This window comes from Sceloporus occidentalis, unplaced genomic scaffold, assembly GCF_023333645.1.
Source record: "Sceloporus occidentalis isolate IW3139 unplaced genomic scaffold, rSceOcc1.0.p SCAF_2, whole genome shotgun sequence".
Lineage (NCBI taxonomy): Eukaryota > Metazoa > Chordata > Lepidosauria > Squamata > Phrynosomatidae > Sceloporus > Sceloporus occidentalis.
In genome coordinates this window covers 244890170-244915366 of record NW_028316982.1, presented here as the reverse complement: position 1 = coordinate 244915366, position 25197 = coordinate 244890170, and the positions used below count along the sequence as shown (strand labels likewise).

Sequence of the window (25197 nt, the reverse complement as noted above, 5' to 3'; positions counted from 1 at the left end):
AGGTTTTTCTCGAAAATATTTATTCAGAGGAAGTTTGCCATTGCCTTCCTTTGAAGCTGAGAGTCTGTGACATGCATAAGGTTGTCCAGTGGATTTCAATAACTGAACAGGGATTTGAACCATGGTCTCTCAGAGTTCTAGTCCAACACTCAAAACCGCTATACCATGTTGGATCTCTTCCCAGCCAGAATGGCTGATTTTAAAAAAAGTGTGTTGTTGTTGTTGTTTTTAATATATATATATATATATATATATATGTCATGTTAATATTACCCACTGTATCAATATCTCAAAAAGTCATTCTCCAATATCCTAAAGTAACTGCATTGAAATATTTGAGAAGGGGAGTCAAAAGAACATTTTCTTGGTGGCATTTAAATTAGCTAGTCAAATGAATCCAAAGTTTTACTGAGAAATTATTTCATTGGGATAGGTATAAACAAATCAAAACATGACTTAATACCATATACCACTTCTTATTCAAAAGGTTAAAAACACAAGTAGAAGCACTACTAACTATAGTTGGCCCCAGAGAGTTCCACCTTTATATTATACATGCAAGCATGCTTTCCTGGGATGCTCACTTAGGGGGGAGGAAAACATTAAGCATAACTTGGGAAATACCTGGTTTAACTGTTACTGTATTTATCCATTTTTAAAAATTTTTTATGAGACAATTCATTTATTTTTTTAAAAAAAAAAATACAGAAACAGAAAAATTTCCACTCCATACCAGTCAGGCCTTTCCTTTCATTCACCTTTAAATGTTGTGTAACAAATAAAAAAGGAAAACTTAATCTGATGCTGACGAAAGAGCTCAGTCCAGGATTTCTCACTTTGAAAATACCAGACATGAAAGGTACTTGACTTGTGCAGTGTGTATGTGTGTGTGTAGGAAGGGTGCGAAACAGAAAAAGTTCAATTTGACTAACAGTACTCCAACCTTATGCTTGCTTTCTCAATTCAGTTGCCAAAATTAACACTGATGAAACAAGCAGGCATATCAAAGGTGTTAAACACACTGGAATTTGAAGCAAAGTAATTGTTATATACTTTCATAATACAGAAAATTAATCACACTGGTAATATGATACCTAAAATTGTACCCAACATAAAGAAAGGTAATCAGTGCTGAGGGGGGGGGGGGGGGAGGAGACAAAACTGAAAAAACTGCTTATGTTTAAGTGGGAACCTAATGCTGTTTACAGAAACTAATTCCAGTACCAAAGTCATAATGAGCAAAAAATATAGTTGAATTGTGGACTTTAATCAGGATAGAAAAATACTCTTTACTTCTCTATGATGTTAAAATAACCCAAATTAAAATTTCTGAGTTGTAGTATCACTCTATTCTGCTTTGGTCAGGCCCCACCTGGAAACTGTGTCCAGTTCTGGACACAATTCAAAAAGGATGTGGAGAAACTGAAGTGTGTCCAAAGGAGGGTGAACAAAATGGTGAAGGGTCTGGAAACCATGCCCTATGAGGAACACCTTAGGAAGCTGGGTATGTTTAGCCTGGAGAAGAGAAGGTTAAGAGGTGATATAATAGCCCAGTTTAAATATTAGAAGGGATGATATATTGAGGAGGGAGCAAGCTTGTTTTCTGCTGCTCCAGAGAACAAGACTCAGAACAATAGATGCAAGGTCCAAGAAAAGAGATTCCACCTCAACATTAGGAGGGACTTCCGGAGAGTAAGGGCTGTTAGACAGTGGAACACACTCCCTCAGAGTGTAGTGGAGTCTCCCTCCTTGGAGGTCTTTAAGCAGAGGCTGGATGGTCATCTGTCAGGGATGCTTTGATTGAGAGTTCCTGCATGGTAGAATGGGGTTGGACTGGAGGGCCCTTGTGGTCTCTGATTCTATGATTCTAAAAAAGACCACAGCTACATATACCTATTCTGAAGTTCTGAATTTTAGCAAAATCTTTTATTTTATTTTATTTTATTTATATACTGCCTTTTTCCAACATGAGATTCCTAAAAGCAAACAGTACAGTCACTGAAGCTAAACAGACCTAGAATTGATCAGAGACCTAGGGACTCTAGGTTGGCCCATGAGTTCCACAATGGAATAAATGCACTATATAAGTGTAATAAGTAAAGCAGGGGTGGGGAAAGTGCATCTTAAAGATACAGTAATTTGCCTTCCCCTTTCATCCCTTTGCTGTGAATTAAAAAGGGCTAAAAATGGTGACAGGTAAGGAAGTCACACCACTTCTAGTATGTCACAATGTTTGAGGGTGGTCCGTGGGAGGAGGTGTGAGAGTAAACATTATAAATAAGTCAATAAGTAATTGCAAATAAGCAATTAAGTATCCAAATAATATAGCAAATAAATATCTAGGTTTCTGTTTCATAGGCTTATTAAAAAGAAATAAATGTCAATGCAGCAAAACACAGAGAAAAGGAAATGAAAATATATAACCTTTATCACTAGGGAAAGCATATGAAACAGTGTATCATATACAGAACATGGAAGTAAAAATGTACTGTTTATTCATAACACTGCCTGCTGGTCACTCATTTTACAACAGAAAGGAAAATAAAAGGACATACCTTATTTTACACATGCTCACCAATCCAAATGAATGTATTGCTTTTTAAAAGCCACAACATAAAATAAGTTCTTCTGTAGACTCAAGCAACTCCAGCTCAGCTAGGTAAGATTTCTTACTCATTAAGAAAATGTCACCACCCACATTTTACCAGAATACTTGGATGAGCAGAATTTTCTCCTCGCAGTCATATAATTAAGAGGCAAGGAATAATTAGCCAAACTGATTCCTTTTCTCTGACCAAGTGAGTCTGAAGAGGCAGGATGGTGAAAAATTTGCTTGCACTGGAACTTGCTTGGATGAAATTCTGACTACTCAAAGGACACTGGGTGCTCTTTGGGATTACAAAGTCTAATGTGGTCAGTCAAGCCTTTTGCTTTTATATAAGTGCATGCACTTCCAAAGATCAGAATGAACAGAGAAAGGTTTGTTAATCATTATTGAAATGACAGCATCAATCCTTTTGTACTGTTAATACCAAACTGTCAGAATAAAAGACCTTTACAAAACAATTGGTTTAATTCACTCATATATTCACTCAACAGTATCACTTATATACATTTTTACCCTGCCATATCAGACACTCACCCAAATCATTTCACTCAACCTGAAAACCAGAAGCCACAGTGTGCAATGCATGCCCTTTGAACCTGTGCTGTCCTCAGAGAACCATTACATTTCTCAAAGGATTTTGGAGGAGGAGTTGGGAAATTACCTAAACCAGCTCCTTCTATTGAAGGAGGAAGCCCTATGACCATTTTAAAATAAGTGAGCCCCAAATAATCAAATTAGAGCATAAGCACCATCGCAGGCAGAGTATGAGATGGATCATATGATTCCATGACATAAGCCACATCAATGTGTGGCGACAGTCTGTCTCTCTTATCCAAAATGCTTGGGACCACCAGATGTGTTTTAGCTTTTGGAATTTTTCAGATTTTGGAATATTTACATATGCATAATGAGATATCTTGGAGATGGGACCCAAGGCTAAACATGAAATTCATTTTTCTTTCTTATACACATGTAGTTTGTTGTGGTGCCAGGGCTTTCTGACAGAGAAGGCTAAATGTCTCACAAAACTAATTCCCAGAATATCATAGCACTGAGTATGGCAGGTAAAATGGTGTCAACATGGATTATTTCTACAGTGTGGACACAGCCTTGAAGATGTAACAGAATGGGATGTGTGTTTCTACAGTAATGTAACTTTGGGGATCCTATATCTGTATATCATACAAGATTTACTTACTTTGAGGCTAGAATACAAAGGTTCCAATACATTCTGCCTCTATGGCACATATGTAGCACAAGAAAGTGGCTAATTTTCTAAAAGACCCAATTTCCATTATTCCCAATAGTTTATTTCCCAAATGAAGCAAATAGCAAAATGGCCATGGTAGCTGATGCTGGTCTGGTTTCAGTAGTGTTTGGTTCATCTTTACTAGAATGTTTTGGCAGCTAATCCTATAGATGTGATTCATGTGAAAAAGTTGTACAGTATATGAATTGGTCACTCACATACATTTCCCAGGAGTGTCTTGAAAGCAAGATGCTGGTATTTTGGCCTAAATCCAGCTCAGAGACAAATTAATATTGATGTTCAGTTATTGAAATAACTACATACAAGCTTCCATGGAAATTATGCCCAAGAAGTGCTGTAGAACCTGATCTCTCTAACCTGATCTGCTCTAGATGTGTTAGACTGCAATTCCTATCATCCTCAAGCCAGCATGACCATTTCATCTTGCTGACTAAGAAAAATAGGAGTTGCACTCTAACATGTTTGGAAAATACTACATTAGGAAAGCTGGTCCCAGAATGTTTACATCAAAAGAAACTCAAACTCTTACATGAGAAGTATTCTACAAAGTCAAAAAAGGGGATTACTCCTAATCCCTATCTAGAATAGACCCAGTAAAGTCAATGGGATTTACACTAATGTTTATTAACAAACCCTAGTCATTCCAATGGGTAAACTCAATCTGAAACTAAGATTGAATTTCATCTTCAGTTCAGAAACAAATTCCTCTACACAATTTTTTAAAAAAATGCTTGACCACAAAGTAAAAGTAAGATGAATTAAGCTGAACAAGATAAAAATAAATAATTTATGTGATCCAAACCAGACATTTGTTTTGCCTGTTGCTTTTTTACTGCAGGATAAAGGACTGCTCAGGATAGAAAGCACAGTCACAATGCATTTCAACCTCCTGGCTGGAAACTACAGGCTGTTAGTTATGCAAATCTGAAACCCTCCACTGTGCTAAGGATTGTTGGATATGATGCATGGAATCTGCAAATACAACTCACAGTCCATGTCAGCAGCATGGTCCACTGGGCAGCTAATGAGCAAGAGCCATCTCATAGAACATTTTGATCTGACCACACTGGGAAAATGACAGAGGCAGAATAAATAGAGTTATAGGCCACATGGGGAGAAAGGGTGGAGACAGCCACCTTGCTGGACATCCAGTGTTTTCAAGTCTGTTGTGTCCTTTTGCTTCTATGGCTGTGCACTTGACTGTCACCCTTTTGACTGTCTCCCTTTCAACTTGACCGTCACCCGTCTTCTTCACCTTCACTCAGGGTGTCTTAACAGCAAATGAGGACAAAGCACTGCACAATGTAGCACACTCAAGAAAAAAAGGAGGACATTACCAAGTAAAAGTTAAAAACAAGAATATAAATGTAAATTCATGCTTCTTAGACATGCTCAAACTGGAGGACATTTTGAAACTCCTCATGGACACAAGGTTGAAATGTAGGACATGTCCTAGAAAAGGAGGGCATGTGGTCACCGTGCCTTTACTGTTCTGTCTTATTCACTCTTACAGCAGGAATGGGGAAATGTGGAATTTCCAGTTATCACTAGACTGCAAGTCTCATCAGCCCTTTGTAAATTGCCCAGAAAACAACGGTTAAATAACTGATGGAAGTAAATAATCTTGTCCCAAAATTCTGAAGGTATGCTGTAATTCATTGTTGTTGTCATTGTTGTTGTGTGTCTTCAAGTCCTTTTTAACTTATGATGACCCTAAGGCAAACATATCACAGGGTTTTCTGGGGCTGAGCATCACCCAGTCAGTTTCCAGGGCCAAGAGGGGAATCATGTCCTGGTCTACAGGTTGTAGTCCAATTCCCAAACCATTAAGCCATGCTGGCTCTCACTGTTATTCATATCATTGCCTAAATCCAATTACTACCCAATCCAAATCCAATTACAAACTGGGCACCACACTGGAACGTGTCCAGAGGAGGGTGAACAAAATCGCAAAGGGCCTGGAAACCATGCCTTATGAGAAGAAACTTAAGGAGATTGGTATGTTTAGCCTGGAGAGCAGAAGGTTAACAGGTGACATGATAGCCCTGTTTAAGTATTTGAAGGGATGTCAGACTGAGGATGGAGCAAACTCGGTTTCTGCTGCTCCAGAGAACAGGACATGGAGCAATGGATGCAAACTAAAGAAGAAGAGATTCCACCTCAACATTAGGAGCAATTTCCTGACAGTAAGAGCTGTTCAGGAGTGGAACACACTCCCTCAGATTGTGGTGGGGTCTCCTTCTTTGGAGGTCTTTAAACAGAAGCTGGATGGCTATCTGTCGGAGGGTGCTTGATTGTGAGTTCCTGCATTGCAGGGGGTTGTACTGGATGGCCCTTGTGGTCTCTTTCAACTCTATGATTCTATGACTAGTTCCAATTAGAGTAGACCCACTGAAGTGATGTGATTTACATAAATCTTAGCTTACTATTCCGCAGTTTTCAGTGGTCCTGCTCCAACTGAACTATCAATTGGATTTTGCCTATGAAGGGAGGAACAAATTATGACAGCAACTTATTCAATACAAGGAATAAATAAAATAGGGTGCAGAAATAGAAATAGGGTGGAGTTAGGGAAGTTAATGCATTTTTTAGAAAGAGGTATCTTATTGGATTAAAAACTCATAGGAGAAAGAAAACCTCCCCAAAATTACAAATTCAGTAGTGTAGTTATGCAAAGTAAAAAAAAAGCAATAGAATGGTATTAGTGTTAATGCTTGTGCTGTTGGGATTGTATTGGCTGAAAACAAATGCATTATCTTAAACTCAAACAGGTCCACTGATGCAAAAGGAATACATGAACAAAAAACATGTGATATTCCTCAATGTTGTTTTAAACAGAAACCATGTTTGGAAAGATTAGCAAGCCTTTATGCAACTGCACTATCAATATTAGAGACAGGATCTTAAACATAGCCTGCAGATAGGCGTCTCAAAGGCAAATGGCCATTAGATGATTATGTAAACTCATCTCTCTATCTGGGGGAGAAAAGGAATGTACAAATTAAGATAATGCTGCATTTGTCAAGTCAATATCTAGGCATGATACATGTCTTTACTTCAATCTGCATAATTCTATATCCATGAAATGCATTAAAGGTTTCTAAGAAAGCATTTGTCAGATCAAACAAGGGCCTCCTCTCAATCTTCTCATATCTATTTTCTAATATATGTAATGTGTTTCCCACACTTAATATGCTATTTCATTATTTCAGACTACAGTATTTTCCATCTTATTCATAAGCTCTTTGCAAATAAAACAAAAAATGTTTTTTAAAAAGGTTAACAGAGCGAAAGTAAAGCATGTCTCACTGTGGGAAGGATTAATTAATTAATTAATTAATTAATTTTAAGAATTTATATCCTGCCTTTCTCCCACAATGGGATTCTCCCATAATGGGATGGATGGCTCCATTTCCTTTTGAAAGGTGCCAGCGTAACAAGCTGTGATTCCCTGGAAGAGCTCAGAGTTTGAAAAGTTCCTTTTTTGGACTGCAACCCCCCCCCCCCCCCAATCTCCCAGTCAGCATATGCCCAGTGGATGATGCAAGGATGGATATAGTCTCTCTCCCAAAAATCAACAACACAAAACAACTCAAAAATCCAAACTCTGGTAGAGCTCATACTTTGAATGCAGAAGGTCCCAGATTCAACCCCTTGACTTTCCAGATACAGTTAGGAAAGACTCCTGTCCAGTCCTATAGAGTCATTAGAATTCAGTGTAGGTGATAAGCAGACATCATACTGGAGGAACAGGGGCCTACACTAGACCCATGCCAACCCTCCAAGAGCCACACTGTTGATACTGAATTCAGTTGCCATCACGGTTCCCTCACACGGTTACTTCTGCCAAAACTCTGTGGCAATAGCAGCATTACTCTATGGTGGAAGAATATCCCCAAACTTCCTCTGATATAATAGTGTTCTATTATAGTGTTCTAAGAGAAATGGAAGAAAATGACAATATGAAAGGAATAATCAGCAACATTTATAAAATATTGGTGAAGAACCTATTTTTGACCAGTATTTCCTATCTCTGATGTAGAGAGTACTGAGACAGAGGGGCCAGTTGCTTGCTTGATAATAAATAGCTTCAAATATTCTTTTACACAGCTGTTAAATCACATACAAGAGAACTCTACATTTGGCCAACAGCAAAATCACTTGTAATTTACTGGAACTCTCCTGGACATAATGCACTTCCAGGCTAAAGTCTAGGAGATGAGAGGTCAAGTAAAACTACGTGGAAATTCTTAACACTGAAAATGCAACAGAGTGATTTTCCCCTAACAGATGCTGATTCATATTCTACATTTACTTTTTAATCTTGCATGACATCATGACACCAGATGTTAAATGTTTTTTCTTCTTCATTACATTAAACAAAGGATATGCTGTTTTTGAAACTGCTTTAGTAGAAAAAGGAAAGCCTCTAGCATTCCCTTCCATAGTAATTTATCTAATCTCTAAAAACATGAGAATCACAACAAAACAATCATATTAGAAGCAAACTTGAAATAATACCCTAAAACAGTGGCAGCAACTATGTGGCTCTCCAGATGTTGCTGAATTGCAGCACCCAGCCTTCCATTCAATTGTTCTATTGTCCAGAACATTTGGGAACTTCAGTCCAACAATAACTGAAGGGGGAAAATTACCGGTATACCAATTCAAACTAGTAGAAAATGCCTCTTGTTTATTTATTACTGGCATGACTTGTCTGTAATACCTGGTTTCTTACAGCCATATTCTGTACCAAAGAGCGTCTCCAAAGTGTTTTCAGTAGAAGCCCACGTAAAACAAACTGCACAATCAATGGCCTGGATCACTGAAGGCAGGCTATCTGTACCCAAGTAGCCATAGCATTCCAACATAAGATGGAAGGCATTGCCCTCTGACTTTCTAAGGTCATCTTCTTCCTATTAGTTTCAAAACCTTCCTTGCAAGCAAAGATCTAGCAGAGGCAGACTGGGTTAGAACCTTTCCTTGCCATACCATTTGTTTTCACTTGAAGGGCATACTCAAAATTATCATTCTATTCTATTCAACAGTGAACTGTTAAAACCCATTCTACCACTTCATTTTTCTGCATACCTCTCTTACTCTGAAGCAAATGGAAAGTTTTTGTTATTAAGTACTTTCAGTTGATTCTGATTTATGGTGACTCTATCACAGGATCTCCTTGGCAAGATTTATCCAGGTTTGCTATTGCCTTCCTCTTAGGCTTAGAAAATGTGACTTGCATATGTTCATCTGTGAGTTTCCATGGGTGAGCATGGATCCAAACCCTGGTCTCTCAAAGTCCTAACCCAACACTCAAATCACTACACCACACCTCTCCTGTGCCAATCAGCCACCAGTGATGCAGACCTTAGAGAGATTCCCAGAAGTTATATGTTCAAGAAAAGTCTAGAGCTCTCAAAGCAAGATGGGGGAAGGACAACCTAACCATTATTCAAACAAACATAACTGTTCAGAATAATTCCAAATCTGGATATACATACATACATACTTACTTGCATACACACGTCAAAATGTACAAACAAATACATCTAAATGGCAGCTTATCCTATTTTTGGAGGACCCCTGTTAGAGGCGAGGGAGAATTTCAATTTAGTGCACCACTGATATTTTAAAAAATTACAAAGAATGCAAATTGCTTCATATTTGAGCCATTAAGTAATTCATGTCTTGTTGCTTCTTAAATGTGAATGTGAGAGAAACCAATGATTGGCAATTAATCTACCCAGTGTCAGGCTATTTGAATGCTTACTTCTTAAAAGTCAGGATTCAAATTCTTGTGTATCCAACCAAATTATTGTTTACATTAGTACTACCACTTCTTTTTCCAGGAAGGCTCTTCCTCTTTAATATGTATATGGAATGCAGAACATGGTACTTATTTTCTGAATTCAACCAACCTCTATGCATCAATTTAATTTCACTCCGTTTTTTATAAGAATGTACAAAAAATCAAAAATGTCTTCATAGAGACAGAAAGTACTTGAAAATGAGAAAATCTCAACGTGGGATATCTTTCCATAACATTTTGATGCCGCAGATCAAAAGTTCAAATACTTGGTTTTTATTATTATTATTATTTCTTTGTATTAGAGCCACACAATTAATTGCCACCTTTTTAAAAAGAAAGCATGCCAGCATGCCTCTGTTGGAATCTACACTGAGTGGCCACTTTCCAACGTTTAGTGTAAAGATGTCAACACATACATGCATAAGTACCTTGTTAAAGACCATTCTCCCAAGATGGAAGGGATGACATGAAATAAGGGAGCAATGAGCAAGTAAGAGTCTAGATTTAGTTTTGCATTATTCAGTGTGCCTTTGATATCCACTGGCATTTGGTTCCAAGATCCCCTGTGGACATCAAAATTTTTGGAATCTCAAGTCTCATTAAATACAATGATATAGTAAAATGATGTCCCTTACATTAAATAGCAAAACCAAGGTTTGCATTGGGGATTTTTTTTTATTTTTTGGAATATTTTCAAGCCATGGATGGTTGAATCCGTGGGTATGGAGAGCCGACAGTAGAGCACTACACCGTAATAACACTACTATTCCATTTTAACTCCTATGGCAGCCTCCTATGGAATCCTGGGATTTGCAGTTTAACCTGGGGCTTTTGGAATTCTCAGCCAGAAAGCTCTTAGGCTTCACTAAACTAAAAATCTCAGAATTCCATAGGAGGCAGTCACAGCAATTAAAGTGGAATAATAGCACTATAACAGTGTAATGTGATAATGTCCATTGTCTTTCATTTGTAGTCAGCACTCTATTCTCAATGAGATGCTCGGTGGGCCTTCTCCATGCTACTTAGATTTTTTTTTTCTTAAATGGTTTGTACTTCTGAAACCATAATCTACTTTCTTATGCGTATGTGTTATGGATTGGCTAAATAGAGGCAAATGAAGCCCTGGATTGGCACAAGCTCAGGTTCAGGTTATCTGAAGGATGGTATACTTCCAAACACATCCATGTCCTGAGATTTTCTGGGAAAGCCCTTCTCTCTGTCCCATCACATTCACAGGTACATTTGATGGGAACATGGGAGAGGCCCTTTTCTGTGCCCTACTTCCAAATTCTGGAACTCCCTTCCCAGAGAGAAGCATCCTCCTTGTTAACTTTCTGTGAGCAGATGAAGACCTTTTCATTTCAGCAGGACTTTGAGGACTGATATTGCTTAGGTGGAATAGACCTTGTATAATAGACTGGATTTTGTATTTCCTCCCTTCTCTTTTCGGTGACATATATTTTCAACTGGTTTTAATTTTTTAAAAGTTTTAATTACTTATTAAACTTTTGTATGCTGTAATTTATTAACTGTTTGTTGTTGCTGTGTGCCTCCAGGTCATTTCCGATTTATCCTGGAGTTTTCTTGGCAAGTTTCTTCAGAGGGAGATTGCCATTGCCATTCTCTGCGGCTGAGAAAGTGTGATTTGCCCAAGGTCACTCAGTGGGTTTCAATGGCCAAGTCAGGGTTTGAACCCTGGCCTCCAGAGAGTCCTAGTTCAACGCTCAAACCACTACACCATAATTTTGTATGTCACTTTGAGTCCCAAACTCAAAAAAAAAGGTGGGATGGTGATGATGATCTGTTCAGCTGTCTCTCACCTACAGTCTAATCCTATCACATTGCTGTGCCTGTGGTGACAAGAAACTGTAATATCAATGACTAAGAGGTGTGTCATGCTGCTTTCACTGAGCTAGTTCCAGCTTAGACTGTAGGTGTGGATGGAGGAAGAACCCCAGCCTTGGACTCACTTGAGCAAACAGAGGGGAAATCCCACTGCCCCCCAAAAGCATTACATAATGATGTGATATTGAAGTTCTACCAGTATGAGCTTTGTATGCACAGAGATTTATATTTTCATTTTAAATACTGATACCTAGAATTCTGAAAAGCTGCAATCCATTTTAAGGAAGAATGAAGCCTTGCTCACCTTAAAAGAATACTTGGACTGTCTTAAGGAAGAGTAGACAGCTACTTCAAGTGTCAGATCTTGGGAGTGAGCAGATGTGTTCTCCATTTTCCAGGCCTTTCCTCTTGGTCTTTTCCTTTTCACATCTCCAAAACTAGCCTACTGCCCTAAGAAGTGAAAGGGACATTACCCAGATGCCAGTGATCAACTGCCAATCCAGTCAGTTTCTGATCATCAAATGAAGGAAGGCACCATGTTGTCCTTTGCTTCAGAGAGCAAAATGTTTTGGTCTGGTCCTTGGAGTAATTTTTCACCACTACATTTGTGAAGACATATTTCAATGTGTATGAAAAATGTCAGTGAAATCTCAGCAAGTAGAAGTGTAGATAAATAAGATTTCCAGAGCTTGGACTAGGTCTCTGGAGACCAGGGTTCAATTCCCTCCGCAGCCATGAAATCCAGTGGGTGACCTTGGGCAAATCACAGTCTCAGGAGATGGCAATGGCAAACCTCCTCTGAACAAATCTTGCTGATAAATACCAATTATAGGGTTGCCATAAGTCAGGAATGACTTGAAGGCACAAAATGCACAAAGAAAGTTACTCTTTTGGACTATAGTTCCCAAAATACTTTAGCCCGCATGACCACTGGGCATATGAGCTGGAGGACTCTGGAAGCTGTCCCAAGCTCTGAAGATTCCCAAGGGACAAACTTTAAGAATCTCATTCTCCAGGACCTCTCCTGTCTTATGAGCAGGGGAGGCAGAACAAGCAAAGCAGGCAAAATGTCATGAAAAACATTCCTTTTTAAACACCATAGGATAAAGATGTCTAGAATGGCCTATTTTCCAAAAAGGCAGAGAAAGACAACAACAACATCAGCAACAAAAAACAAAAAACTAGTAGAGAGATACATGAGCCAGTTACACGAAATGGTAGCAACGATCTTGCTGCCAAATATTTTCTCTTTCAAATCTGAAGGCACATTATTTTAAATAAAAGCATTCCAAACAGAGCAAGATACTAAACACTATCAAAGATAAACAAGTGGAAGGCTTCAGTGAAGACTTTTTACAGAGATGTTCTGTGTGTTAACAGTGAAGAACTGTAAATAGATAACTGTAAAACAATTACAGGGTATGTATCCTAGGAGACTAGACAGAGCTCTCATAACTAAAAAGGCCCAGTACTTTGCCTTGTTTCTCTTGCTAAGTACATGCTACATAAATAATGAAAGGAAGGTTAACAAATGCAGTTGATGTCACATTTTGGGACACACTGCAAAGTATGGATTGCTGTTTGCTCATGCTGCCAAATTATTTATATGCCTTCCCCCCCCCCCCCTCATGCTACTCATCTTTCACTTCCCTACCCTCCATGCATCCCAATTGCCAGAGCATTAGAATTTCCTTCAGTGACTCCATTCAAAACCAAGGAAGAGTCTTTACAGCGGCATCTTGATAGCAGGAATTCAGGGCTCTTTGAAACAAACCTTTTAACCAAAGAAGTTCCGTGTTCCAGCAAAAATATTCCAAAGTAATGTCTAGAATGGCCTGTTCTTCATGACACTTCAAACCAAATGAATGCAAGAAGCAGCTTTTAAACAAATGCACACACATTCCTCCACAAAGGAGGAAACAGAAATACTGTTCAGTTTAGTCTACCAGATTTCTGCTGACCCGTATGTTTTTAAATGGAACTACCTCCTTATTCCAAAATGACAGGACTTTGAGAGGACAATGCATGCAAAAGAACCCCAAGCATTCTTGCTTTTAGATAGAATTGCTGTTCTTTGAGTTCTAATGCAATTTTTCAATACAAATGTGCATGACAAATATACAGTAAGACAGATGATGGAACTAAAAAGGAAACTAGGATTCATTGAAAATCCTCAACAGGAAAGGTAGGAGAACAGCACCAAACAGCTATTAGAAAAGCTGCAAATATAAAAGACTCCTTAAGCCCTCTCCCCCTTTCCCCACATCTCTATACTCTCACACTTTGTCCCTGCAGTTTAGGCAGAAGCATAACATACCTGCACAATGTATAAAGGCATAGGACGAGTGGCATTGTTCTTCTCAGTGAAAGAGATCACGTGATAACACTGAACTTCAAGAGGGGAGGCTGCCAACATGTCGATATAAGCAAAAATACACCACTGGAAAAATTAAAAGAGCACAAGCCACCCCCCTCTCTGCCCACAGCAGCCTATTGTAGCCTACGCTTTAAACACAGCAAATGGGTTCTCAGGCATAATAGTATATAAATGCAAACTCAGCCTTGACACCCACAGTTCAGTACATGTTATAGCACCGCCTGTCATAGTTAAATGGATGCAGAGCTGTGAGAATTCAAACTGCTTCCCCCTGGAGGGCATATTAAAGAAAATCAGACTTTTAAGACAGCCTCCCGGCTTTGATTAGGCATACTAATGTTTCTTTGGGTACATCAAGACAGCTCCATTCTGTAATTTGAAATTTTTAGGGCTTGCTTGGAGCACAATGTTTATTACACACAACAGAGACAGTTATACATGATATGGCTTTCCAGTTTCTAAACTGCACAGACAGGCTCCCCTCTTCAGACCATTACCCTCCATGTGAGAAGAGAAACAGAAATGGCAAGGCTAATACATTAACCCCTCACATATTTAATCTACCCAGTTTTTGGAGGCCTGAATAAGGCTAAGGGCTCTGACCCAGAGTTTCAAGAAGTTGTTTCTTAGACTACAACTCTCAGAATCTCAAGCCACAGATTCTGGGAGTTGTAATCAAAAGAAACAAGTTTCCCAAATTCTGGTCTGGGGAAATGTTAAGGCAAGACTTTGTCACTGGAATGCTCCCACAAATGGATTAGTCCTATGCTGAAAATGAGACCCAATAGCATCACCCTGCTCCCTTGGCATCAGGTATTTTGTGTCTTTCAGAAGCCTTGGAATGGCTTCCAATTCCCTGTTCCAAAGGTTCCTGATCAGCCACAGGATCACTTTCCTGGTCTTGACAGTGGGAGCAGAGCAGGCAGGTGAAGCTTTATATCAGCCACACTGAAACTGTATCTCCACTTTCCCTTGGTTTAATAGACATCCAAAAAGTGGATCTACAGAGTCAACTAGTATCTCACTGCCAATCACCATGTTAATAGGAAAGCCACTTTTACTGTGCCAGGAGGAGTAGGAGCAGAAGCAGCAGCTGCAGAAGAGGACAGAGTTTTATTTAGGCTTCCAATATTCTGATTCAGTAGGAAGAGACCACCCCTTCCACTTCTGGCTCTAGCTACCATCCCTGCAAACATGTTGACTCAAACAAATTACTTGCAAGCCCTGGGGAGGCTATCTACCTCTTGACTGGAGAAGGAACATAGCCTTGGACATTTTTAAAAGAATTCTTTAAAAGGGTAATTATGCAATGCATGTAATCAATGTGTAGCTTATATATTTTTCAAAGCCCAAGAAACATGTACAGTGCATGATTGCATGATTTGTTTGGCACAGAGAGTATTATCTAATTAATACCACATTCAGCCATCAAATTCATTCTATACATGCTGTTCTCTGCGTAACCAAAATGGCACCACTATACCATGCTGGGATGAAAAGCTATGGAGCAAAACAGGGACATCGCCTGCTCCACTTTCTAACCCCTTGGACCCATGTGAGCTGCAAATTCCCATTTTTTAAAAAACTAAAAGAGGACATATTCATAATATTTATGCCTCACCTTTTTCACAAAACTGGGACTCAAGGCTAGTTATGAGTTGAATGCAGTTAAGTGGTTTGAGTGTTGGGCTATGACTCTGGAAACCAGGGTTCAATCCCCTGCTTGGTCATGCAATTCGCTGGATGATCTTGGACAAGTCACATGCTCTCAGCCTCAGAAGGTGGCAGTGGCAAACCTCCTCCGAAGAAATCTTGTCAAGAAAACCATAAGATAGTAGGAAATAACGTGAAGGCACACATCTTCTACAAAGCATGCAAAAGACTGCCATTAAAATAGAATTAAATTATCAAAAGGCAATGGAGGATTCAGGTGGAGAAGATTGCCTCACTCCACCCACCATCATCCCAGAGCCTCAAAAGGCAATGGAGGATTTAGTTGGAGGTTGATTGTTTTGATTATTCAGCTAATCGTTTTAATGATTTAGTTTAGTTTTTGTCATTGTTATATCTGGAGTTTTTGTTGTATATTTCAAAAGGGGGAGAGGGAATTACGTGTATTGTGTTATATTGTATTAGAGTTGTATTGTATTGTATTATTGTATTGCATTCCATTAGAGTTGCATTTGCTATTATTATATAATTTCTTTTTACCTGCTTTGCTCTGTTAATTGTTATGTGTTTTGCTTTGTTAATTTTATTGTTATTGCCTTGTAAGCAGCCTGGATTCCCAGTGATTGGGTGGCATATAACTAAATCTTCTTCTTCTTCTTCTTCTTCTTCTTATTATTATTATTATTATTATTATTATTATAACACAATTAAAATAATAACACAATTAAAACAATACAGCAGCCTCTTAAATGGCCTTTCTTTAAAACGTTCAGTTCTCAGAATCCTCTACTTTTTCATGGAAGATAAGCAAGCAAGCCAGATGCTATTCTGGCCTCTGTATGAAGGGAGTTCCAGAACAGAGTCAGCCACTGAGAAACAACTGAGTAATCACTTCTGAGTTGAGGAGGGGATACTATTTTCGGCCTCATAATGCCCTCCCCAAATTAAAATGGAGCACTGGTGGTACAATTATTTGTTTTGGAGGCATTTTTGTTTTCAGTGATGGAGGGCTCAAGGGACCATAGTGGGTCAGATGCAGTCTTTGACCCACACTCTTCTATCTTTGATATAAAAGGTTTGGGAATATGGGGCTCAGAGGCTTAGGCTTCATGAGATTTGCTGTACTTTTTCAATGTATATATCTTTAGCAATAGCAAGTACATTTCTATGCCACTTATCAGTGCACGTAAGCATTCCCTAAGCACTTTACAATGTGTAAGCTAACTGCTCACAATAAGCTGGGTACTCAGTTTAGCGACCTCAGAAAGATGCCAGGCTGTCGACCCTGAGCCCCTGGCTGGTATTGAACCCATAACCTTGTGGTTTGTGAGTGGCTGCAGTACAGGCATTTAACCACTGTGCCACCAGGGCTTTACTCATCATCCCTGTTCCCCTAAAAAAAAAACACAGAGAAAGGCAGATTTTCTTCAGAAGAAAAAGATAGCATAGTAGGAAACTGGACTCATGTCTACAAACAATAGGCAAAGGCCTTTTTATTTTGGCAGGCCTTTGGCTCTTAATTCATGTGGCAGAAGGTCCTTTTAATGGGGTATGCTACATTGTGTGCTTTTATCCCTTTTAATGTAAAGTTTAGCTTAATTTTTTTTTGAAAACTGAACTGTACAACTGTTTTTTTCACTTTTGTATGAATAGGGTTTTTTTTAGCTGTACTTTGTTTCAGTTTGTTGCAAGCCACCTTGGGTCCTCTGTTGAGAAAAGGATAGGAAATTAATTAATCAATTAATTAATGGAGGAAGCCTTCTATTTGCCAAAAAGATATAATTTTTTTAAAAAAACTATACATAAAACATTTTGTCCACGTGTTTTTCCAGAGTGGTACTCCAACATAACATTATCAAATTTGCTGATGACACCAAATTAGAAGGCGAAGCCAACACACCAGAAAACACTATCAGAATTCAAAATGACCTTAACAGATTGGAGAGCTCGGGCAAAACTCACAAAACAAATTTCAACACGGAGAAATGTAAGGTTCTACACTTAGATAGAGAGAAAATGAAAGGTACAGATATAGGATGGCTTGACGGCACTAAATGAGAAAGAGATTTAAAAGTGTATACCACAGACGGAACATGAGTTAGCAGTGTACACTGGCAACTAAGAAAGACAATGTAATCCTAGGCTGCATCAGTAGGAAGGAACAAGGAAAGTAATAGTACCACTCTATTCTGGTTTGGTCAGATTTTACCTGGAATACTGTTCAGTTCTGGGCACCACAATTCAAAGGAGATGTGGAAAAGCTGGAGCATGCCCAGAGGAGGGCAACCAAAATGGTGAAGGTTCTGGAAGTCATGCCCTATGAAGAGTTACTTAGGGAGCTGGGAATGTTTAGCCTGGAGAAGAGAAGGTTAAGAGGTGACATGATAGCCATGTTTAAATATTTGAAAGGGTGCCATATTAAAGCTGGAGAAAGTTTGTTTTCTGCTGCAGCAGAGACTGGGACATGGAGCAATAGATTCAAACTACAGAAAAAGAGATTTCACCTAAACATTAGGAAGAAGCTCCTGATGGTAAGAGTTGTTAGAAAGTGGAACAAGTTGCCTCGGAGTGTAGTAGTCGTCTTCTTTGGAGGTTTTTAAACAGAGGCTGGATGGCCATCTGTTGGGGGTGCTTTCATTGTGTCTTCTGGCATGGCAGGGGGTTAGACTGGATAGTCCATATGGTCTCTTCCAACTCTAGGATTCTATTATTCCAACCCACTGTCTGCACACTAGTGTATATACTGTTTAAGAGCATATCTCTTCAAGCACAACAGTTCAAAATATGTTGGGTTTCAATTAAAAATAACAACTTGCTTCCCATGCATCCCTGAAAATTTCCTTCCTTTCCTTGTGATTGATACCTTCCTGTTTACTTTCCTGTTTTCTTTCCTCTTAGAAGAATCTAGCCACCATGTCAGGACATTCCAATTTCTTTATTTCAGCTGGGAGTCAAAAGTTTAGACTAACAATTGGATTTGTTAGTCTCAACCATAGTAGAGCCACTGGATCCATGGATCACGAAATAAATGTTGAATTAACATATTCTCCAAATGTTATTTGGCAGGAACGGTCCCAATTATTCCTCTGTCATCACACTTTTCGAGCTGCTTTTAAAAGGTCCCAGTTTTCCCCTCCTCCCCCTGATTAGCCCCTTTGTGCTCAGCTTACTTGACTGCTGCAAACTGATTTCAACATCCAAAAGTAGTTTGTTCTCCATTACTCAGCAGAGAGGAAAGGAAAGAACGGGATAGAATTTTGCTCTTCCCAGTAGTCTCTGACAAAAGCAAACCATTGCAGCACCTCATAGCTTGTGTGTTCCTCCTCATTAATAACTTCTGCCATATTGCACATATTTCCCAATTTTCTTATGTGAAATGTTGGACAAATCCCATTCATTCAGTGAGACTGCTCTAGTTTTCCAAATTATTTTTGCTCCAAGATAGAAGACATAAAAAACATGTTTTTCCATTCCTCCTTTTACACATCTTACTGATTTAAAACAGGGAGAGGGTGGAAAGACTGTCAACTGATATTTCCTCCAGTCATGGAGCTCTCAAACATTCACACCCTGCACCTTTAATAACTTTAAGCTTCTTGTAAGAGCCAGCATATATAGTGGTTTGAGTGTTGGACTGGAACACTATGGTTCAAATCCCTGCTCAGCCATGGAAAGCCATGGGGTGCCTTGGGCATGTCAAGTTCTCTCAGCCTTAGAAAAAGACAACAGCAAATCTCATACTCCATGTCAGGGGTCATCATAAGTTGGGAAAGCCTTGAAGAAACACACCAACAACAAAACTTCCCATGCACAAAGCAGGACATAAGACACAATTGCAAACCAAATTATTTCCAACCTTGTTAAAGCAACCTGCTGACTCACTGATAAAACACAAAACCAAATTGGGGCTGAGCATAACAACAGAAGAATCAACTCAAGTTTATAAGCTGCCCTTCTCTTCCAGTAACTTTAGGATGTAAAAATGTTTCCCATTTGTACCTGACTCATGGTCAAACATAAAATTTAAGCAGGAGGTTTTTCAATTTCTGCTGAAAACTAGTGACATGTCACATAGGCCTTCAGGACACTGATATCAACTGGGTGCCCATGGCTCACTGCTGCAATAAAATTCTAAGCAAAGACATCTGCTGCTGCCTTGTAAATCAGAGCCTATGGATCTTTTACTCCCACCTGTCCTCCTCTGTCAGAAATGCAGGCTGATACCAGTTACTTTAGATACTTCAGTTGTAGCACAGTAGGATAGTTTTTTCCCCTCAGAGCAAACAACTGGGCAATCCCACATTCCTAAGCAGACATTCAAGTCACATTCAGTTCAATGGACTCTACTGCCAGATAAATGTGTATAATAGGAACAGGCAAGAGGCATCTACTTTTTTAAAAAGGCAGCTCCCAATGCATCTCCTCTAGTGGCCTGTCAGGAGTCGGTAATGGGCTGGATGAGGGAAAACCGACTCAGTCTGAATCCAGAGAAAACGGAGGTGCTCGTGATAGGTTCCCCCGGCCCAGGGATGGCTGTGGTTCCACCTGTCCTGAACGGGATCACACTTCCCGTGAAGGACTCGGTACGTAGTCTGGGGGTGCTCTTTGATTCGTCCCTCCACCTTACAGCTCAGGTGGATGCGACAGTCAGGAGCACCTGTTATCAGCTTCGGCTGATTCGCCAGCTGCGTCCCTACCTGGACTGGGGGCACCTTGAAACAGTAGTACATGCTCTGGTAACCTCTCGTTTGGACTTCTGCAATGCGCTCTACATGGGACAGCCCTTGTACCATACCCGGAAGCTACAATTAGTGCAGAATATGGCAGCTAGGCTGGTTACTGGCATACCCAGAGCCAGCCACATAACACCAGTGCTTAAGGATTTGCACTGGCTGCCGATTCGCTTCCGGGCGCAATACAAGGTGCTGGTTATTACCTATAAAGCCCTAAATGGCTTGGGCCCAGGATACCTTGAGGACCGCCTCTCCCCATACAATCCGCCCCGCGCTCTCAGAACATCTGGGCAGCAGCTACTGAGGGTCCCAGGGGCCAGACTAGTCTCCACGTCCTGGAGAGCTTTTACCATCTTGGCCCCGACCCTCTGGAATTCTCTGCCCATCGAGCTCCGCTCGGCCACCTCCCTGGCCCAGTTTAAAAAGGGGCTTAAAACTTTTTTGTTTAAATCAGCATTCCCCGACACAAGCCCCAATTAGCTCTTCCCCCCCCACCCCAGGCCAGCAGCGGCAAGCTGGTTCGATTGTTTTAATATGTTGTAATTTTAATGTAAATGTAATTGATGCATTGTTTTGATGTTTTTATGATGTTGTACACTGCCCTGATTGAATAGAAGGGCGGTATAGAAATAATTTTTTTATTTTTATTATTTATTATTATTACCATCATCATCTCACTACAGCAATTCGCCAGCAGGTGGTAGAGCCTTAATTTGCCTATAAGACAATCTATGTAGGCAGTTTGCATCTTATTTAGAATTGGATTAGCACTTCCAGAAGGCTTCCCAGTGTGTTGATCTTATAAATAAAGCACATGCTACCCTCACACCTTGTTTTAGGGGGGAAACTATGTGTGGCAGGGGGCTCCCAAGGCCATACACTGGCTTGTTTTACAGAAACCTGTCTGGGGGAGGATAGCAGTGTGACCTGGGCTAAGATCGTCCCAGCTGGGTATGCCATTAAGAAGCAGGTAAGGGAAAATGGTCGAGGGAGAGGAGTAGCCGTGGTCCATAAAAACATCTTCACATTGACCAGGAAACCTATCCGGAAAACAGATCACATTGAGTGTATCTACCTGACCCTGAACGGACAGTCTGGGGATTCTGTTAGTATACCATCCACCCCGTTGCTTAACAGACTCCCTGGCCGAGCTGACACAGCTGGTCTCGGAGCTGGTGCTGGAGTCTCCCAGGCTTCTTGTCTTGGGAGACCTCAACATCCCCCTCGAGTCCAGCTCATCAGATCTGACAGGTGCAGCTTGCGAGTTCATGACTTCCATGACAGCAATGTCCCAATTAGTCTCGGGGCCAACAGACTGTGCAGGTGGTCTTTAGTACGGACCAGGAATATCCATGGGCAGAGATGATTCACACCTCTGCTCTGTCATGGAGGGATCATTATCTGGTCAAAGTGGGATTGAAGGTTACTACCCATATCCCCCTCGGGGGTGGAGGACCTATTAAAATGGTCTGCCCTTGAAAGCTGATAGAACCCAAAAGGTTCCAGGAAGGTCTAGAGGGTTATATGGTTGGGAATTACAGCGATTCTGTTGATGCCCTGGTTGATACCTGGAATAACGATCTTATTGGGGCTATAGATAGTATCACTCCCGAGCATCCTTTTCAGCCCACTTCAAATAAAAAACCATGGTACACAGAAGACTTTTGTAACATGAGGCGGGCTGCACAACGACTAGAGCGCCCCTGGCTGAAACATCGACGTTTGTCTGACAAGACATTCCATGAGAACTTATTGGATTCTTACAGAGTGGCAATAGATGCAGTAAAGAATTCTTTCTATGCTGCATGTACTGCGTCAGCAGAGTCTCATCCAGCAGAGCTGTTCAGGGTGGTTAAAGAGTTAACCCAATTGCCTCCCATCCTGAACTTCTTATTGGAATCAACTATAGCCTGCTGTGATGCTTTTAATGACTTTTTGGTGGATAAAATCTCTCAGATAAGAGTCGATCTGGATGCAGAAACAGAAAGAGGCATCCAGTGACTCTGTGGACTATATCAAACTGGATCATTTTGAGTTTGTAAATACTGATGAAGTGGACAAAATTCTTGGAAATGTAAGAGAGACAACATGCCCCCTCGATCCTTGCCAATCATGGTTGACCATCCAGGGATGGGATGCAATGAAAATATTATTACAACACATAATAAATGCATCCCTCAGGGAGGGAATATTTCCATCTAAACTCAAACAAGCAACAGTAAGACCACTTCTAAAAAAAACCCCTCCCTGGATCCCCTGGTGAGGGCCAATTATAGACCAGTCTCCTTACTACTATTTCTGGGCAAGGTGATTGAGAAGGAAGTTGCCTTCCAGCTCCAGGTTGTCTTGGATGAAGCCGATTATCTGGACCCATTTCAAACTGGCTTCAGGGCAGGATACGGAGTTGAGACGGCCATGGTCACCTTAGTCAATGATCTCTGTTTGGGCATTGACAGGGGAAGTGTGACCCTGTTGGTGCTCTTGGACATCTCAGCAGCCTTCGATACCATTGACCATGGTATCCTTCTGGAATGCCTGAAGGAGTTAGGTATTGGGGGCACTGCATTGCAGTGGCTCAGGTCCTATCTCTTGGGCAGATTCCAGATGGTGTCACTTGGGGACAGTTATTCATCCAAGAGGGAGCTCAGATCGGGCGTCCCTCAAAGTGTGATTCTGTCCCCAATGCTGTTTAACATTTACATCAAGCCACTGGGAGACATCATCCGGAGACATCGGGTGCGGTGTTATCAGTACACTGATGATACCCAAATCTATTTCTCTATGTCTCTGACTGCTGCAGTGACTAAGGATGGTATCTTTCCTCTGGATGCCTGTCTTGGGTCAGTAATGGGCTGGATGAGGGGAAACAAATTCAAGTTGAATTCAGAGAAAATGGAGGTACTAGACATAGGTACCCCAGGTCCAGGAACAGAAATTTGCCAACCAGTCCTGGACGGGGTCACACTTCCCCTAAAAGACAAAGTTTGAAGTTTGGGAGTACTCCTGGGTCCATCTCTACAGTTGTCATCTCAGGTAGCTGTGATGGCCAGGAGTGCTTGGTACCAACTTCAGTTGATACACCAACTGCATTCCTACCTGGACCAAAAGGACCTTGAAGCAGTGGTACATGCACTGGTAATCTCTCATCTAGATTTCTGTAATGTGCTCTACTTGGGGCTACCCTTATACCAAGTTTGGAAGCTTCAATTGGTTCAAAATGCAGCAGCCAGATTGGTCATCAATACAAAATCTCTTCACTGGCTGCCAATTAGCTTCCGGGCACAGTACAAGGTGTTGGTTATTACCTTTAAAGCCCTATATGGTTCGGGCCCGAGTTACTTACAGGAACGCCTCTCCCTACATAATCCACCCTGCATACTCAGAACATCTGGGAAGAATTTATTGGAACATTATAACACATGATTAATATCGACTTCCCATAGAGCATTCACACCTGCAGCCCCCACATTGTGGAATTGTCTACCAGAAGAGATCTGTCTTTTCACTACCATAGATGCCTTCAAGAAGGCACTTAAGAGGGATCTCTTCCAGCGGGCATATCTACCTGATTCTATATAAAATCATAACTAATGTTCCACTCTTGACAATGTTCATAGGATTATAGTAGCTTGTGTATTTTAAGGAATTAATAGGAATGTTTAATTCGGTGTTAGTATTTTATAGTTTATATTTGTATTGTACTGTATTTTTAAATGATGTAATCCCGCTTCGATCCTTGGGAGAAGCGTGAAATACAAATTATTATTATTATTATTATTATTATTATTCCACTGAAATCTGGTGTCCTGGCAGTGAAAAGTATTTATTGTGTTGTTGTGTACCTTTGAGTCATTTCTAAGTTATGGAGACCCTAAGGCAACTATGTTATGGGGTATTGGCAAATTCCTTCAGAGGGGGTTTGCCATTGCGATCCTCTGAGGCTGAGGGACTGTGACATCCCCAAGGTCACCCAGTGGGTTTACACAGCAAAATTGGAATTTGGACCCCACTTTCCACAGTCCTAATCCAACGCTCAAAGCACTACACCAGGGGTAAGCAACCTTTTTGAGCCGGGGGCCGGGTTGCTGTCCCTCAGGTGACTGGGGGGCCGAAGCCGGGGGGTGGAGCTTCCACCCTCTGCGGGGGTGCGTACCGGGGGTGGAGCTTCCACCCTCCGGGGGAGGAGCCGCATGCCGGGGGCGGAACTTCCACCCTCCGGGGGCCAGGCCTCCTCCTCTTTGCCAACCCCTGACAGGGCCCCAGGCCCCGTCAGAGCCCGACAAAAAAGCCGGTGGGGGCCGCCAGTGCTATAAAACTATAAAAATGCTGAATTCATTTATTTTTCTAGATTGGTATTTTCTGAGAATAGTAATTAAGCCTAAAGATTCTTGTTTTCTTCCCAAAGAACAAGCCAATTAGTAGTAGTAGTAGTAATAATAATAATAATAATAATATAATAATGCTATCTCAGAGATAACAAAAGAACCTGAATCAAGTGCTTTCCATAAGATATAACCTCTGGCTATTGAAGATCTTAGAATTACCCCAGATGAAATTTGCAAGATTATGATAGAGATAGAAGATGGGAATGTATTTTTAAACTTAGTTTAAGTCAAAGTATCAAGCCTCTCAAAAATAGTTACTGCTGTAAGTTTGCAATAACAGTAACTGATTACATTCCAGTTTCTCAAAAGTAACTAAATTGTTAACTATATAATTATCCAGAAAAAATCTGAATACAAATAAGTCGCTGGTCTATGGCACAAAACACTTTCCTCCTGTTCACTTCACTGTCCCGCACACCCACAAAAGAGCACAACGTAGCACTTGAACCAAGTGATATTCTCCCATCCCCACTTAATGGGGGCATGCTCCCATAACTGT

The 25197-nt window shown here is 40.5% G+C and overlaps 1 protein-coding gene across 2 annotated transcripts in view; it reads right to left on the bottom strand.

The window, feature by feature from the left end:
* LOC149319911 (ligand of Numb protein X 2-like) overlaps positions 1-25197 on the bottom strand; it is a 120838-nt gene that overhangs the window by 48501 nt on the left and 47140 nt on the right. Inside the window, exon 1 of one of the 2 annotated variants that reach the window (XM_089512577.1) lies at positions 13850-14099. The exons of the other annotated variant lie outside the window; for it this stretch is intronic. The gene's annotated coding sequence lies outside the window, so the exon portion shown is untranslated. Of the gene's footprint in view, positions 1-13849; positions 14100-25197 lie in introns of those variants that run through there. 2 annotated transcript variants of the gene reach the window in all.